Raw genomic sequence first — 14,428 nt, forward strand, 5'->3', positions numbered from 1 at the left:
CCGCGGGGAAGTTGGGTGCGAGCGGGACCGCGCGGGGGCCACCGCGGAGTGGGAGCCGGGTGGGCGCTGGGCCGCGTCGGACCCGGGCCGTGGGCTCCCGCGAGTGCCTGGGCATGCTTGCATGTGGATGCACTTGCAGGGAGTGGACATCCCGGGCCAGGCCCGGGAGCGAGCGTCCAGCGGGCATCGTGCCTTCCTGGCGGCTGCAGGAGCCCGCCCTGACTCCAGGCCTTGTTGATGGACACAGGCTGGTCTTCAGGGACGGTGTCCGGGAGCCCAGGGAGGCCAGACCTAGGTTGCCCCCCTTGTGCAATCGAGCTGGGGGGCCGCTGGCTGCTGGCGCGCCTCAGGGGGCGGTGCTGGGCCGGTGGGAGCCAGACACCAGCCCCTTTCTGCTCCCGGCTGTGGGCGGCCGCCTGAGCGCCCAGGGGCCGGGGGCCGGTATTTATGGAGAGCGAGGGAGAGAGTGTATGTGTTGGGAATATCGATTTCCTCGCCTGCACAGCTGCCCTTGGAGGACAGGGCTGGGCAGCAGAGGGGATTTGTTGACAGTCGGAACTGGTGTCAGGCTGTGTGTGTGTGTGTCTGTGTGCGTGTCTGTGTTTGGCTGTGTCTGTGTGTCTGTGTTTGTATGTTTCTGTGTGTCTGTGTGTGTGTCTGTGTCTGTTTGTCTATGTCTGTGTCTGTGTGTCTCTGTGTGTGTCTGTATCTGTGTTTGTGTCTGTGTTTGTCTGTGTCTGTGTGTGTCTGTGTCTGTGTGTGTCTGTATCTGTGTGTGTCTGTGTTTGTCTGTGTCTGTGTGTCTCTGTGTGTCTCTGTGTGTGTCTGTGTGTGTGTCCGTGTGTGTCAGTGTGTGTGTGTGTGTGTGTGTGTGTGTGTGTGGCATGCGCGCCCACCTGCCTCTGTTTGATCTCCGAGCTCTGAAGCTGCGGCGTGTGTCTGGCGGGCCCACTGAGGGATGCGCACGTGCCCCCGCCCGCCCCCTCCTCCCTGTGGGGGCTCCAGGCCTGCGGCTCGGCTGCTAGGGGAAGTGGTGATGAAGGACTCTTGGCCCCGGCGCCTGGGGTAGGGGCCAGGCCGGCCGCAGCTGCAGGCCCAGCTGTCTGGAATCGGGCACCAGCTCGCCGAGGGGGGTCCCATATTCGCGACCCACGCCACCGTCTCCCACAGCTGTCCCGCCCACCCCGCCCCAGGCTGCCTTCTCCTTCTCCTCCTGGGGTGCTTGCGGCCCTGTGTCGGGGGGCGCTGAGTCTCCAGGGCCACAGGAGTCTGGGTTGCTTCCAGCCTCCCCCTGGGGAGAGGGGGGGTTGGGGGAGCAGCTGCTGCCTGCTGCCCTGGAAACATTCAAACCCTCCTGCCTGGAGCCAGTGGCAGCCCCTCCCCCTGCCCAGCCGAGGGGCCTCTCTGCGTCTCCCTAGGGCCCCTGCCCCTCTTTAGCCGGGTGCTGTGACCGCCCTGTGGTCTGCTGGGAAAGCCTGCCTGAGGCCAGAGAAACTGCTCAGGGTCTGGGGGGGACAGTGGCTCCCTAGCTGCAGAGCCGGAGGGTCGCTCTGTCCCTGGGGCCCCCCGAGCCAGCACCCTGGGCTTGGCCGGCTTGCCCCCCCCCCCCCGCACCCAGAATCCTTCCAGCTGGCGTCTGCCCCGCTATGAGCCCAGAAACCTTCCCCCAAAGACCGGAGGGTCCCAGTGACCCTCCGCACTTCCCACGGGGTCCTGCCCATGTCCTGCAGGATCCCTGACGGGCACCCGGCATCCCGGCACCCGCTGCTGCCACCCACCCCTGCCCCGTGCTGGCTGCAGGCTGCACCCTGCAGCATCTTCCTGCCCTCGCTTTCCATGGGGGCCCTGGAGGGTGGGTGCTGGGGCCCCGAGCAGAATATTCCAGGCCTGGCATATTCCCAGGTGTCCGGACGTAGGCCCCTGTGGACCTGGCCGGCACCTGCTGGCTTTGCCCAGGGAAGGCGGACGGACTCTGAACTGGGGGCTAATGTTTACACGGCCTCGGCGCAGGCACGGCAGCTGCCCCGTCCAGCAGCACGAGACGTTTCTGCGCAAACAGGCGTCTCTGGGAGGCTGGGCGGAGCTCGGGGCGGCCCGCGTGTGTGCACGTGCGCTGTCACCTGGGCCTGCGTCCCGGGAGTCTGCCCGGTCCTGGGCTCCAGGTGACCCGGGCTTGGTCTCCGTCCCAGAGACCCCCTGAGCGTTCGCACATTCGCACACCCCCAGGCCACCACCAGTGCCCGTCTCTCCCCGCCACACACACACACACACACACACACACACACACACACGGCCCCGCTGCTCTTCCCTCCCCTGAGACCTGTGGAGTGACCTTCCTTCCTGCTCTGTGGATTTCCTTGGAGTGGCCGTGCTGATGCCTCTGTGTCACCCGCTCACTGGGTGTGAGCCCCAGGAAGTACGTGCTTGTGTGACCCGGGGACGTGGGCCACTGAGGTCTGTTCCTGCCCGAGCCTTGGTCTTTCTCATCTGTGAAATGGGGCTGCGCACAGCGTGGCGTGGCGGCTGGCACCGTGAGACTCAGACCCGCGGTGGCTTCATTACCCACCCACCGAGGGGCCCCTGGTGGCCGGGTTCTTGGCGGGGGGAGACAGGTTTCTGGGGCCGCCCTGCTTTTCGTGAGGCTCTCGTGGCCTGGCCCCAGCCATGCGGGTTGGTGCTTAGGGCTTCCTCCTGGCTCTGTGCTCAGGGAGCCCTCCTATGGGGCTTGGGCGACCCTGTGGGGTGCTGGACATCAGACATGTCCGGTTGGTTGTCCTGGCCACACCCCCACTCCTGTTGACCGTGGGTCGCCTGCTGACCGTCCGTGGCGTCCCGAGAAGGCTGCAGCTTGTCCTGGTGGGCGCCAACGCGGGGGAGTCCCTGGGCCAGTGTCTCTGTTCGTGGTCAGAGGGACAGAATGTGATGCGGGTCACCGGGCAGGAGCTCTGGGCCACACAGGGGCGGTCACGTGACGCCCGGGTCTTCCCCTCCGTCGGGATCTGAACCCTTGGGCCCAGCTTCCTCCCGAGCGTGTCCGACTCTGCTCCCGCGTCAGCCCCCCATGGCAGACAGGACCTGGTGTCAGGGCCCGGCCACAGGGCAGGTGTCCAGTGACCCCAGCCCCCGGGGGGCCCCAGAACATGCCCAGATGTCCCCGCTCTCAGTGGGCGAGGACAAGTGCCTGACTCTCCTGGGACCTCACCGAGCCCAGGGACCCCCGAGGGTGTCTCCTGGGGGTCCCCCAGGGTCTCCTTGGAAGGCCAGTGCCCACGGTCCGAGCACATGTGGCCTTTTGAGGGGGACATGTGTGTCTTGGGGAGGCCTCCACACTGAGTGGGGTCCAGGGAGCAGAAGCCGTGTGAACTCGGCTCTGGGGGGGCCGTGGGAATGCCCCTGACTCCAGCTGGGGTGCTGAGCGTGACCGGGTGGGGAGGGTCCCGGCTGCGAGCTGGTCCCCTCACTTGGGCTTCCTGAAGTCGCCCGATGAGTTGCCAGCTGCATCCTGGTTCCTGTTTAAAAGGGGGGAGGCGGGGCGGGAGCTATATCACAGTTGTGGGGTGGGTGTTTGCCTTGCATGCGGCTGACCCAGGTTCGATCCCCAGCATCCCGTATGGTCCCCCGAGCACCGCCAGGGGTAATTCCTGAGGGCAGAGCCAGGAGTAGCTCTGAGCATCGCCGGGTGTGACCCACAAAGAAGAAAGAAAGGAGGGGGGCAGCCGACAGGCCCCACCGTCCTGCTTCCTGCTGGGAGCGGGGCGGCGCGGAGGGGACGCCCCGTGGAAACCTTTGCTGTGCGCCTTGCTGGGTGTCACGGGTGCCCGGCGAGCGTGGCTTAGAGCCGCCACGATGGTCATTTCTGAGTTTGGCCCGGTTCCTCCCTCCCCGGGGCGTGTGCTGGCTCCAGCTGGCCGCCCCGACGCCCTGGGCCCCCCCACCCCCTTTGGTTTCCGTCTCGACGCAGCGTGAACTTCGTGGCCTTTCTGGTCATTTCCTGCGGGAGGAGGAAGCTCTGCGCGGAGGCTGGGCGGGGACGGGCTGGGGGTGGGTGGGGGCGGGTTCTGTTTGCATTTTTCTCCGGGGGCGTGGGCATACCCAGCGGGCGCTCGGGGCAGGCCCTCAGCTTGGTATTTGGAGCATCGCGCAGGGCCCCCCGAGTGACAGGTGTGCCCGCACGCGGCCCCCCGCCCCCAGAGTCTGTGGCCAGGCCGCGACCGCGCTGCCTGCTGAGGGTCACTCCCCGGCCTGGGAGTGAGGGGCAGCCAACACCTTAGGAGCTGACCCACGGGGGACAGGTCAGGCGCTGGGGGCAGTCGCCTTGCTCGCTGGACGAGGGTGGGACCACTGCGTGTCGCCCTGCGAGAGGCCCACGGGTGCAGGTCACACACTCAGCCCCACGTGGTGATCCCCAGCCTGTGTGCACGCGTGCGGCCCGTGTCCCCGTGTGGGTCGCGCTAGCCCCCGAGTGTGGACCGCCGCTCACCTCGCGTCTGAACTTGTCTCGGGTGAAGGCGTCTAAGACTGGGGGGCCGCGAGCCCCTGTTGTGGGGGACGGGAGCCCCTGCGACCCCTGGTGGGGGGGACTGGGGGTGCAGAGGGTGAGGCAGCAGCAACCAAAGCCTGGTGCCCTTGGGGTCCTCGGCGGGGGCCAGAGCTGCGGCTGCCTGCATGGGCCGCAGCTGCGCAGTCTGTGCGGGAAGACACACGGAGACGAGGTGGTGCGGGCACTGGGGGCAAGGTGGTGCTGGAGGCGAGGTGGTGCGGGCACTGGAGGCAAGGAGGTGCAGGCACTGGCGGCGAGGTGGTGCGGGCACTGGAGGCGAGGTGGTGTGGACACTGGAAGCGAGGTGGTGCGGGCACTGGAGGCGAGGTGGTGCGGGCACTGGAGGCGAGGTGGTGCGGGCACTGGAGGCGAGGTGGTGTGGACACTGGAGGCGAGGTGGTGCGGGCACTGGGGGCGAGGTGGTGTGGGCACTGGAGGTGAGGTGGTGCGGGCACTGGAGGCGAGGTGCGGGCACCAGCAGCGAGGTGATGCGGGCACTTACAGGGCACTGGCAGGTCGGAGGGCTCTGCCTGGCATGGGCAAAGCCCCGCCTGGCTTGGCGGGTGTGGAGTGGCCCCGGCTCTGGAGAGATGCTGCCACAGGCTGCAGGGTGCCTGCGACTGTCTCCCGGGATCTCGCAGGCACTGGGACGCGGCCGGTCTCTCGCAGCTGCGGCCCAGGGCGCGGAAGTGAGGCGGGAAGGAGGAATTCCTGCTCTCTGGGGGAGAGCCGGCTTCTGTGGAGGGGGAGACGGAGCCCCAGGAAGGGAGGCGCAGGAGCGGGCACTGCGCCCCCAGCCCCGGCTCCCGCCCACCCGTGAGTAGCCTCTGGGCTGTGCGGCCTTGGCAGCTCGGGGGCCACTCCCGGGGCAGAGTGGACACAGGACGGCGGGAGGCCCAGCCCTGCCTTCCCTGGGTGGGAGACCGCCCCCGGCAGGCCCTCTGAAGAGCGGAGCGCCACGGCTCCGGGCGGGCAGTGCCCTGAGGGCGACTGTCCCTGCCCTTCCGCCCCGGACAGGGTCCTGGTCGGATCCCCTTGCAGGTCGGATCCCCGTGCAGGGGCGGGAGGAAGCGTTTGGGGAAGCGGCTTGTTCCCCTGTGCTGAGGGCGGGGGTTCTCCCCTCTCCCCTGACTGGCAGCCTCCGTGTCTGTGTGCGGGCTTTGGGGGGCGGTGGGGGAGGGCGAGGGCTGTGGGGGGGTCCCGAGCACAGGCAGGGAGGGGGCATGGGTGAAAGACCCCCCAGCAGTTGCCTGTCGTGGCGCCCGGGTCGCTGTCCCCGGTCCCCGTCCTGTTGGTATCCAGGACCCGGCCTCGGGCGCCTCATCTCTGGTGTCCGGTGCATCCCGAGACAGTCCTTGGTCTCGTTGGCCCAACCCGAGCTTGGTCCCTGGGCCAGCTTCCCAGCTCGGAGGGGACAGGAGCCAGGCCGGGTCGTCGCACCAGTGATGCTGGGAGACAGGCGCCAGGGACTGACGGGGTCTGGCTCCTGCAGCGCTTGCACCTGACTTCCTCCTGCACTTTCTCCCACCCTGTGCGCGTGCACGCATGCACACACACACAGACACACACACACACACACACACACATGCACGCACTCACTGCAGCGCTTACACCTGACTTCCTCCTGCACTTTCTCCCACCCCTGTGCGCATGCACGCATGCACACACACACACACACACACACAAACACACACACATGCACGCACGCACTCACTGCAGCGCTTACACCTGACTTCCTCCTGTACTTTCTCACCCCTGTGCGCGTGCATGCATGCACACACACACACACACACACATGCACGCACGCACTCACTGCTGGCTTTGTCACTAAACTTGGCTGTCGGCTTCTGTGCCCGGCACTGGCAGGGGGATGAAAGCCACAGACCACCTTGAGGGCAGCGTTTCATCCCACATCACCAGGCAGACGAGGGGCCAGAGGCCTGGCCACGTGGGGCCAGTGTCCAGGGCGCGGCTGTGCGGGTGAGGTTACGGGGACCAACCGGGATCCCTGGGGTCAGGTTTGGGGGGACCGACCCGGGTCCTGAGGGCAAAGTCAGGAGGACTAAGCAGGATCCTGGAGGGCAAGGTTAGGGGGACTGGCCCGGGTCCTGGGGTTGGAGTCAGGGGACCGACCGGGACCGTGGGGACCCTGGCTGTGCTCGGCTCTGAAGGTGGCATGTGGGGAGGTGGCGGAGCCCTGGCGGGCTGGGCCTCAGGCCATGGGGGCTGGGGGAGATGAGACAGTGTGTGTGTGGGGGGCATTGAGGAGCGTCTGGCCAAGGCAGGGCAGCCCCACTGAGGGGAATCAGGATTGGGGGGACAGAGGGGGAAGGGGTGAGGTGAGGAGGGGCAGGGAAGGCAGAGGCTGTGTAGGGTGGGGAGGCCTAAGGGGTGCTGAGGGTTAAAGCAAGGAGGGCTGTGAGGTCTGATGGGGGAGGCCAGAGTTCTGTGTGCTGTGGGTCGGGGGTATAGGGAGTTCGGAGCATCCCTGGGTGACCTGGGATCCGGAGCATCCCTGGGGTGGCCTGGGAGTCCTCAGCATCCCTGGGGTGGCCTGGGAGTCCTCAGCATCCCTGGGGTGGCCCCGGAGTCCTCAGCATCCCTGGGGTGGCCCCGGAGTCCTCAGCATCCCTGGGGTGGCCCGGGAGTCCTCAGCATCCCTGGAGTGGCCCGGGAGTCCTCAGCATCCCTGGAGTGGCCCCGGAGTCCTCAGCATCCCTGGGGTGACCCGGGAGTCCTCAGCATCCCTGGGGTGGCCCCGGAGTCCTCAGCATCCCTGGGGTGGCCCAGGAGTCCTCAGCATCCCTGGGTGACTCGGGAGTCCTCAGCATCCCTGGGGTGACCCGGGAGTCCTCAGCATCCCTGGGGTGGCCCCGGAGTCCTCAGCATCCCTGGGGTGGCCCGGGAGTCCTCAGCATCCCTGGGGTGGCCCTGGAGTCCTCAGCATCCCTGGGGTGGCCCGGGAGTCTTCCAGCACTGCTGGCCCCTGAGCGGTGCCTCAGGCCCAGGCCGGAGCAGGGACCCCTGCCAGCTGGCAGCCATCTGCTGGGAGTGGTCCCCAGACCCGCCGGGCGGCAGTGGCCAAGAGCGGCAGCCCTGCCCTGGCGTTGCCCGGCCCACCCGTGCCCTCGCGGCTGCCGGGGAAGGCGACCTGCTGCCCATTCTGGAGCCAGGGCCCCCTCAGGCCTCCCCACAGGGACGCTCGGGGCCTGTCTCGAGGGCCCCGTGGTTCCTGGGGTCACAGGCCCATTGGGATCCCAGTGGCAGCCCCTTGCCCAGGGGCCCACAGTCCCTGCCCACCCACGGCGTCTCCGAGGAGGTGCTATGTGTCCAGGGGGCCGCAGTGCGGGTCAAGGGACACGTCGCCCAGACCAGCCTATGTTTTTCCTCGCCTGCCTCAGAGAGCCCAGCCCGGCCCCTGTGCTCCCAGCCCCGTGCTCCCAGCACTGTGCTCCCTGTCCCCGTGCTCCAGCCCCATGCTCCCGGACCCTGTGCTCCCAGATTACGTGCTCTCGGTCCCTGTGCTCCCGACCTCATGCTCCCGGCCCTGTGCTCCCTGTCCCCGTGCTCCCAGTCCTGTGCTCCTGGCTCCCATGCTCCCAGCTCTCATGTTCCCAGCCTGCCTGCTCCCGGCCTCTGTGCTCCCCCCCTGTTGCTCCCGTTCTCCCCGCCCACCACCTCGGGGCTGCCTGCCGTCGTGGGGGCCCTGACTCTGCTACCGTCCTGGCCCCGAGCGCAGGGAGCTCCAGGTGGGTGCCGGCAGGTGGACTTGTCCCTGCGGAGCGAGGAAGGTCGGGGCATCCCAGCCCCCTCTCCTCCCGCTGTCGGTTCCAGCACCCCGGGATGGGAGGTGACCATGTGAACCCTGGAGGCGCTTCCACCCCCCAGGGCGTCAGTCTGACCTGCAGCCCCGGGGAGGGCCATGCCCGCGGGCAGCTGCTGCACTGACCCCCATGTCCTGCCTTGGACGTCAGGAGACAAACAGGAGCCACCGATGCCGGCACAGGGCGTGCGGCGAGGCCGCGGGGCCCGGGCACTACCGTCTGTCCCTGACCTGCCATGCTGGCCCTGTGGTCTCTGCCACGGCCCTGCACCCCTTGGGGGCGCCTGACGCCCGGGAAGGAGTAGGGGAGCACTGCGGGAGGGAGCATCGGCAGCACGCAGGCAGTGCCTGGCGGAGGTGTCGGCAGGCCAGGCTCTGGCCAGGGGTGAGGTGCCACCTCGGCCGTCTGAGCCCCAAGCAGGGCCGAGAGGGTGGGCTGGCCCGCGGGCCGGGCGGACCACACGCCTGGCTCTGGCCGGCGGGGTGGGCGGAGGCCCGGGGGCCGGCACAACGGGCATCTTTCTCTCGCTCTGTGCCCACGCGCTGTCCCGCAGCCAGCCTCCCCGGCCTGCGCCTCCCGCCCGGCACTCCCGGGGCGTCCCTGGGGCCCGGCCCAGCCCCGTCTGCCGGATCCGGCCACAGAGAACTGCTTCATTGAAGGCCGCCTGTGCCCGTGGAAGTAACTGGAGGCCTCTGTATTTAATTTGGCTCCGCCAAGAAGATTTTTGGCTCCGGGTGTGTGTATGTGTGCGCGCGTGCATGCGTGTGTGTGTGTGTGTATGCGCACGCTCGTGTTTGTGTGCGTGTGTGTGTGTGTTCTGGAGGGCCCTTCCCGGGGAGCGGGGTGAGCTGGCCGTCTTGACGCCGTCAGAAGCAACAGGGCCGAGGAAATGGCTGATCAGCAGCCGGCAGGGGTGAGGTGAGGCGGCCCGGGTGATGTCATGGCGAGGGAAGCACGCCTGTAAGCGGGTGGCTGGGGGGCAGGTAAGCCGTGGGCAGAGGGGAAGGAGACGCGGTCGGGTCTGCTTTGAGCCCCGGGGGCTGTCCCTCCCTCCTCCCCGCCCCGGCCAGGGCTCGCTGCCCCAGACCCATCAGCCCAGCGGCCGGGGCCGTCTCGCGCCGGGCTCGGGGGCGGCCGGCAGAGCCTGTCGTCACCCAGTCCCACACTCTGGCGGGAAGGCGGCAGGGAAGCAAGGGGCGGTGACCCGAGGCCCGGAAGCAGGGGAGCCCGGCTGGTCTGAGCTGCGGCTCTCCAGGGCGCGTGCTTCTGCGGCCGCTGGCCAGCGCCCTACGCCCAGACTCGGGGGGAGGGGGCTGCAGCAGGAGCTGGGGACCCCACCGGCCTTGGAGTCAGCAACCGTCAACGCTGACGGCTTTTTTTTTTTGCTTTTGCTTTTTGGGTCACACCCAGCGTGCTCAGGGGTTACTCCTGGCTCTGCACTCAGGAATTACTCCTGGTGGTGCTTGGGGGACCATATGGGATGTCAGGGATCGAACCCGGGTCGGCCGCATGCAAGGCAAATGCCCTCCCCGCTGTGCTATCACTCTGGCCCCTCTGACGGCTTTCTTAAGGCAGCATGGAGGCCTTGTGGTGACACCCATGGTTGCTGGGGGCTGACGCGCCTTTTAAAGTTAGGGTCCCACCAAGCAAAGGGTGCTTGGAGGACCCGCTCGGGATGGGAGAGGTGGGCTGAGAGCAGACTATAGACCGAACACGATGGCCACTCAGTGCCTCTATTGCAAACCACAACACCCAAAAGGAGAGAGCGAGCAAAAGGGAATGCCCTGCCACAGAGGCGGGACGGGGTGGGGGTGGCGGGAGGGATGCTGGGACCATCGGTGGTGGAGAACGGGCACTGGTGGAGGGATGGGCACTCGAGCATTGTATGACTGAAACGCGAGCATGGAAGTTTGTAAGTCTGTAACTGTATCTCACGGCGATTCATTTAAAAATTAAAAAAAAAAAAAAAACAACCGTTAGGGTCCATGAAGATCCCCCAGGAACCCGGCGCGGCCGAGCGGAAGCAAGTCCCCACGTTCCCGCCGGCCCTGTGCGCTGATGTGCTGCCCTCTGCCCCTGGGGACGCGGCTTTCTAAATCAGGTTCCTTGGGAACCACGGGCCCCGGCGCCCTCCGTGCACGCGCCCCTGACTTCCCGCGCCGGCGCCTTTGCAGATGCGGGCGCCCGGGGTTGGCCGGAGGGTGACAGCGGGGCCGGATGCTGGCGGCAGTAGGGAGGGGTGAGCACGGTGGCTCCGGGCAGGCCTCTGATGGACGTGGCTGCCCGCTGGGGCGGGGCGTGGGGGGGCCCGGCGGACACAGGGCACACACACACGCCGTGGCCGGATTCCGAGCGGCCCCCTCTCGGCCGTCTGGACTTTCCTATCAGATCTCTGGGCATGGAAACGCGGGCGCTTTGCTCCAGTCTTAGAAACAGCCCACACCCGCCTGGTCTAGGCCAGGGGGGCCGGTCTGAGCCCCGTGCTGTGCTGCGGCCTCCTGCGTCCCCGGGAACAGGCGTCCCCCGAGGACAGCGGGTGGACAGCAGGCCTGGTTGGTCTCCAGGGGCCCGGGGGAGCGGAAAGGCCGGGTCCTGGGCCAGGCTGTCGGGCCCGCGCTCGGGGCTGCCTCTCCCTGCCGGCGTGTGCTCCGGTGCCCAGGACGCGGGGTGCCGTCCCAGGCGGGCCGGGACTGATAGTGCGTGTCTATCGGAGGCCTCGCCCGCAGACACCCTGGCGGGGTCTGATTGCCGGGTGTTTGCCTCTGCCCCTCGCCAGCGCCTCCTGGCTCCGCGCTGCCAGCTGGCTCCCAGCCCAGGTGCCCGGGAGCCTGCCAGCCTGTGTCGGAGCCTGCGCTCCCCCTGCCGCCCGCGGCCCCGCCAGCACCCGCCCAGCCCACAGACCTCCGGCAGAGGCCGGGGTGGGGAGCCCCGGCGCGGGGGGCTGTGGGGGGCCGCGCGGACACTGTGGCTTTGTGGGCGCCAGACCCGGGAGCGTGTCTGCCCCGAGAAGCTCTTCCCGGCCCGCTGCAGGGGTGGGGCGCGGGGCTCTCCGGGCTGATCCGCGTGCCCCCTACACCAGCCAGATCGCAGCCGGGGGGCTGGGGAGGAGCCCAGGAAGCACCGGAGAGGCCGGGCGAGGCGGCAGCGCCCAGGGGCCCAGAGGAAAGAGCCGGCAGGAAACGGACCCGGGACTTAAGCGGTGGGGGAGGGGGGGTTTGCTCGGCCCAGCTCACAGCCGCGGGCCCGTCCCAGTGAGGGCGGGAATGAGGGCCCCGTCCCAGTGAGCACGGCCACGTCCGTGGGCCACGTCCACTCACATTCACTCATTCGCTCACATTCACTCATTCGCTCACATTCACTCATTTGCTCACACATTCACTCATTCACTCACATTCACTATTCACTCATGCATTCACTCATCATTCACTCATTCACTCGTTCATTCCCTCATTCTCCCTTTGTCACCCATTCACTCATTCATTCACTCATTCACCGTTCACTCCCTCACTCCCTCTCATTCGGTCTCTTGCTCATTCACTCATTCACTCACTCATTCTTTCCGTCTTCATGCGCAAACCGTGCCCCACGGTGCCGAGTGCTTGTCTCTGATTCCGAGGGCCCGGGAAGCTGGTTCGCTGCCCGGGTGGGTGCTAACCTGAGAGACAGGCGTGGGGACCACCGCAGGAGAGGCAAAGCTGCTTGCGCTGTTTGGAGAGCACTGTGTGCTCGGGGCAGCACCCCGTTTCCTCCACCCCCTCAGGGGAGACCCCCTAAGTGGGCTTGCCCTGAGGCCCCTCGGCCCCACCCCAGCGGCTGGGTCTGCACACCCTCCCCTCTCCGAGGCGGGTTCCCGGCTCTCAGGGCCGACCTCTGACCCTCCGTGTCTCTGGAACCCCGAATCCCACTGCAGGGCTCACCCCAATACTGTTGCTGCTTTAAGGGAGCAGCAGGCGGGGCAAGCCCGGCTCCACAGAGGGACAGACAGATGGACGGAGAGACAGATGCACAGAGGGCCCGGAAACATCCCTGACACACCCCCACATAGCGTGGGGCCCCCCGACTGCCCCCTCCCTGTACTCAGAGGCGCCTGAGCGGGGGTGGCAGGTGCCAGCCCCTGGGGGGGGCCCTCCCTAGAATGACCTGGGAGACCCCACAGTCTCCTCCCGCACGAGCCCGGGGATCCCTGGGTGTCCAGGCCCGAGTGGCCATCTTCCCCGGGGGCCTTGTCACCTCAAGAGCAAGCTGGGGGGGCTGGAGCGATAGCACAGAGGGTAGGGCATTTGCCTTGCACGCGGCCGACCCGGGTTCGAATCCCAGCATCCCATATGGTCCCCTGAGCACCGTCAGGAGTAATTCCTGAGTGTAGAACCAGGAATAACCCCTGTGCATCGCTGGGTGTGACCCAAAAAGAAAAAAAAAAGAGCAAGCTGGGCTCAAACCAAGGCTGGCTTGAGGAGCCGGAGGCCTGACCCGGCCCTCCCTGGGCGGTACCCAGAGCAGGACTGAGCCCATAGCACCCCAGGCCCCTGGTCTCTGTGCCCGCTCCCCCCAAGGGGGCCCCGAGTCGAACAGCCACTCCTGAAGGCCCCCGTGCCTGGGCATAGGACTCGGGCCAGCACCCCGGGGGAAGGCCAGGGCTGTCCGTCTGCCCCCCCCCCCGGGACTGTCCTGCCCAGGAGAGATAAGGCCTGGCCCCGTGCCACTCCCGGCAGCGGCTTTATCACCAATTACCCGGCACCGAGACCTCCCGAAGTGCTTTCGGGCCGCAGGAAGACACGGAGCTCGAACAATGAGGCGTTCAGAGGGGCAGCTATTTTTAGAGCTTTGCTTACCGAGCCAGCGTCCAGCGTTTCCTCGCTGTCAGCTGTGGCTGGCGAGATGGGCAGGCAGGTGGCAGCGGGCCAGGGGAAGGTGTGGTGTGCACGGGGCCCGGGGGCCCGGGGTACCCAGGAGCCCGTGCGCCCCGTCCCGCGCCCTCACTGGTTGACGTCACCTGCGAGTTCAGTGGTGACTCAGTGGACGGCAGACAGGCCTGTGTCAGGGCTGGGGTCCTTCCGGCCCCCGGCGGGGCCCGACGCCCACACCTACGCCTGCTCCCCGCCTGCTCGTGGGGTGAACCCGTCACCCCGCACCCCGGGCTCAGAACGGGTGGTGGCAGCACCCTTCCCGGGCCAACGCCAGGGCCGAGGGACACAGGTCCTCGCCCGTGCCCCCAGCATGTTGGCCAAGGGCCCCTCCGGCCCTCGGAGGTGCTGGTCCAGCTGACCCCCAGACACACAGGCACGGCCTCTCTGTCTGTCTGTCTGTTCTCCTGTCTCCCTGGCCACCCTTCTTGGTCTGCCTCTGTCTCCGCCTGCCTGTCTCTGTTCACGCCAGGGCTGTGCTCCCACAGACCACCCTGGGTGCCCGGTGGCAGCACCTGGGGTCGCTGCGGCCCCCAGCCCGGGGAGGAAGCTGCCAGGTGGAGCCCAGGTGGGTGGTGGAGGCGTCACCCACACACGGACAGGGAGGGGTCAGGAGGCCGGGAGAGGAGTCTCGGTGACCTTTGGACAGAAACTGACGGAGGGTGGGTGCCAGGTGGCCGCGGGGACAGCAGGTGCCGAGGGCCCGGAGGACCAGCCTGGAGCTGGACCGGGACGTGGGGACAGCAGGTGCCGAGGGCCCGGAGGACCAGCCTGGAGCTGGACCGGGACTTGGGGACAGCAGGTGCCGAGGGCCCGGGCCGGGAGGGCCAGCCGGGAGGACGGGACACGGGCTCCACCCGGGCAGCAGGCGCCCAGGAGGAGGGCCAGGGAGGGTCCGGGCTGCAGTGCTGGGAGACGGGGGAGGGTGTGTGCGGGAGTCCGAAGGGGCGCAGTGCCCACGGCCCCGTGGGTGGGAGAGTGTCACCTCCCCCGGGAGGGACCTTTGGAGCGTTGGTCTGAGGTGCGGAGGCTCCATGGCGAGGCCGGGCCGGGAGCTGGGTGTGGGCGGCACTGCTGAGGGAGTCTCTCTCCACCTCACCTTCCTCAGACCCCATCAACACCGCCGCGGGGGGAGGGGGAGGTGGGAGAGGGTGGGTGGC

General features: G+C 67.9%; 1 protein-coding gene across 11 annotated transcripts in view; it reads left to right on the forward strand.

Moving 5' to 3' along the window:
- IQSEC1 (IQ motif and Sec7 domain ArfGEF 1) overlaps positions 1 to 14,428 on the forward strand; it is a 201,654-nt gene that overhangs the window by 154,918 nt on the left and 32,308 nt on the right. The gene's annotated exons all lie outside the window — the stretch shown is intronic.

This window comes from Sorex araneus, chromosome 4 (genome assembly GCF_027595985.1).
Source record: "Sorex araneus isolate mSorAra2 chromosome 4, mSorAra2.pri, whole genome shotgun sequence".
NCBI lineage: Eukaryota > Metazoa > Chordata > Mammalia > Eulipotyphla > Soricidae > Sorex > Sorex araneus.